The sequence below is a fragment of the Trachymyrmex cornetzi genome, unplaced genomic scaffold, assembly GCF_001594075.2.
Source record: "Trachymyrmex cornetzi isolate Tcor2-1 unplaced genomic scaffold, Tcor1.1 scaffold1505, whole genome shotgun sequence".
NCBI classification, from domain to species: Eukaryota; Metazoa; Arthropoda; class Insecta; order Hymenoptera; family Formicidae; genus Trachymyrmex; species Trachymyrmex cornetzi.
Window position 1 is genome coordinate 61386 of NW_017296097.1, and position 4020 is coordinate 65405.

At 31.1% G+C, this 4020-nt stretch overlaps 1 pseudogene; it reads left to right on the forward strand.

Moving 5' to 3' along the window:
- Positions 1–3088: 3088 nt before the first annotated feature.
- LOC108758104 (multidrug resistance-associated protein 4-like) overlaps positions 3089–4020 on the forward strand; it is a 41983-nt pseudogene continuing 41051 nt past the window's right edge.

The window sequence follows — 4020 nt, forward strand, 5'->3', positions numbered from 1 at the left end:
GGCCGATTTGGCAAAGAATGCCCCATATATATATATACTTACATATATATATGCTTTTTACGCATATATGTATGTATATATACAAATTAATGTTTTCTCAGAAAAAACCGTCAGCCATTTTACACTAAAAAGAAGAAATAAAGAAATCATAATAAAATTTTAATGAAAAACATTTTATTTACTCTACACATATAAAGTTTATAAATAGAATATAACCTAAATTGATTTATATATATTGTTTTCAGATATATACATTACTTACAATATTTGATAATTATTCAGATCAGCAATTTCACCTCCAATATTAATTATAAGCGCTCCGTATTACTTACAGCCGTATACTTACAGCCACTCGGACCGTTCAAGCAAGAGCGTTGCTATAGGTTATTATGTCTAGTTATGTTGTCGTTATTGCTTATCGAGGGGTCTGATACCCCTCGATATCTTAACTATAAAATTCGGTATTTTATCGAGACTTTAACGACATTTATAGTTACGTTTAATTACAGAATACCATTTTTCGTTATAGTGTCGTTAAATCTGCTTAACGATGTCCTCATCTAGTGAAACTGTCGTTAGAAAGTTACAGAATAGGCCTACAGAAATTGGTCCGAGATCTCGGACAGAGAAAAAATTAACAAATCACATTTGAACAATTTGATCACATGACCATTACGATTGGTCAATTCTTTCTTCATCCGAGGTCTCGGACCGATTTCTAGCATCGTGGACACAAGGCTTAACATCTAATAACTTAGGTACTCAATTAGCTAGTGAACTTCTAGTTATGTTCATCAAACATTGCGAAAACGTTTATGGCTCTCAATTTCTTACTTATAACGTTCATACATATATTGTGCCATTTAAGTAACGATGTTGAAACGTTTGGACCATTAGATACTTTTTCAGCATTCCCTTTTGAAAACTATATTTGAAAACTCTTAAAAATTTAGTCAGATCTCCTCAGGGATGATCCCGATTGACCACGGCTCGATTGGACACCACCAATCACAGCGACCGGTGCTTAGGAGCTTTGTAGTCTCAAGCGCTGTGAGTGGCTCATGTCCAATTGAGCCGTGTCCAACTGGGTGCCACCCATCTCCTCATAAACCATTACAACAAATTTTTAGACGTTTAAAAGAAATTAAGGATTACAATCAAAATACTTCGAACCATGAAATTCAAGATACTCCTTTACTTTGTTAGAATATAATTCAGGACCATTTCCTATTAATGATACTTTTACTTACAAAATGTTTAAAAAAATGAAATATAAAAATTTTAATTTGTGTGTGTGGCAATATTATAACGCAGATTGTTATTGTTATTAAAAAAAGAAACAAGTAATACAAATTCATAATATTTTATTTAAATGCCATGATGACACCTTACTTTTGTATGGAAAACAGTTTTTATCTCATTATTCATATTATACATATCCTTATGATTCGAAGATTATGGATATATTTTATATAAAAAAATTATCGGATGAATTTGTAATAGTTCCTTTCGAGGATGTTGTATACACTGTTAGAAATTTCTCAATGAATTTTAATTAACATGTAAAAGAAGCAGGTGGTTATGCACGAAATTAAATGTAATGAATGATGTAAATAAAAACTAAATTACAGTAGTTTTAAATGTGATGAACGTGTGTATCGAAATTAATGAAAACATTATTGTAGAAATTAATTTACACGTTAATGAAAAGTACGAGATCTGTAACTGAAAAGTAATTTACGTTAATGACATGTAAGAAACGTAAACGTATTAAACGTTAAACGTTAATAGTATTAGGCTTAATTAAAATATTATTAATATTTGTAAATGTAAAAGTACATTAAATTTTATTAATATGTACATAATTAATAGTTATTTCAATTACGATTAATTAAATGTTATTTATAAAAGTATATTAAATTTCATTACACTTAATTTTTCTGTTACGGTAAACTTAAATCTCATTAACATGTGCATTAATAGTCCTTTCAGTTACAGAGAAATTAAACTTCATTCGCCAATGTACATTAAAAGTTAATAAAATTTAAGAACATTTCTAACAGTGTAGTTCTTCCCAATAAAAATAATGTTTGGATTTCTTTTCCTTTAATACATCATTAAATTAACAAAGCTAAATAAAAATGACATTATTTGAAGGTATGCATTTAATATACAAGTCAAATCTTCTTACTTCTATTTCATTTTTTATGTAATAATATCTCGTATATCTCTATTAACAAATTATATTTTTGTTTTATTATGCTTGTATATCATTTGTACATTTGTACGGTTTATTTCTACTTTATATCAATAGTTATAAAGATACTAGAATAATATAGAATAATCTAAATATTGTTTTTATAAAATAATAAAATTATTTACTAAAATGTTACTCTATTTGTATAAGGCTTTTTTATTAAAATGATTATTTTATAAAAAACTAATAAATGACGTATTTTTACAAAACCTTTTATAGTACCCTTTAAAACAATAACAGGTACTTACATATTCAAATAATAAAATGATTATTTGACATACACTATAAGATTTTAAATGTTAATTAATAATTTTCTGTTGTGTGCACAAAAATATAAATTGCTGTTGAAAAATCACTTTTAATTATATAAATTGTAGATATATATAGATTTGGTTATTAGCATTCTCAGCAAACAAGCTGACGTCATTTTAGCGTCAAAAGGATGTCTTGAATATTAAAATGACGACAAATAACGTCAGTTTGTTTGCTGGGATATTGTTAAAAACGGATATAAAACTGACGTCATATATAAGTCATGTATAGGATATAATAATCTGGATATATATACCCTGGGGGGGGGGGGGTAGCAAGCTGACGTCAAAATGATGTCGTTTGACATCAAAATGACGACAAAATGATAGCTTGTTACCTGGGTAGGTCATATAGGTTATATGCAGGTCACATAGGTCATATTTAAGTCATATATACTTCTTTCTTTGCTGTCAGTAAGACGTCAGAAACTGACATCCATTGGATGTGACATGTCGACGTCATTTTCGTGTCTCTCAGGACTAATTTAAGACTGACATAGGACGTCTAATTGGTCATGTAATGACCAAAACTTGCCATCAATGTGACGTCATTTTGCTACTTGAGGTAGTACGCGTAATGGTACCGATCTTACAAGATTAGATCATAAAATACTTCATTAGTGATCCTAACGCGAAACATAAAATCTCAACGAACGAGGTGATGATCTACATCACCTTCCTGATCATTACCAATGTCATCGCCATTATGTTGTTACACCACTCTGTCATGCAATCGTTACATGTGGCATGAGAATACGTATCGCCTGTAGTTTTCTTCTCTATCGGAAGGTAATAATGCGAATTAACTAGTGAGCAGAGTTGGGAATGTTACCTTAAAAAAATAATGCGTTATCGTTACAATAGTTACTTTTCGTTAAAAAAAATAATTTGTTACCGTCACTAGTTACTTTTCGGAAAATTATTGAATTTAGTTCTCTCACATACGATATTGATAAAATTAAGATCATTCGACGCGTTTTTGCCCGAATCTAGCAAAAACAATCGTCGAGAGCTAAACTCAACAATTACCGAATTTAAATTAAATATTGTTTTTAAACATTAATGTCATTATTAAAAATGTATTTCAAGATTCACTTCTAGTACTGAAAAGTAGTATACAGGGTGTTTGAAAATTATCGGTTAATCGATCACGAGCAGGTAGAACGGACCGAATTGAATCGAAAAATTATATCGTTTTGTAGGTTGCACAATAGTTAATGAGATATTAACGTTTAAAGATAGCCGAATAAGCGCGTCCGGCCGGCCTACTGCTGCCGAATATACAACCTAGCGTCCCCAACGATCGCACGGTGCGCGGACCGCTGGGAGTGGGGATGGCCTGCTAGGCGTCAGTGATACACATTTGGCTCCCCGGCAACACGGAATCGGGTGGCACCCAGTTGGACACGAGCCACTCACAGCGCTTGAGACTACAAAGCTCCTAAGCACCGG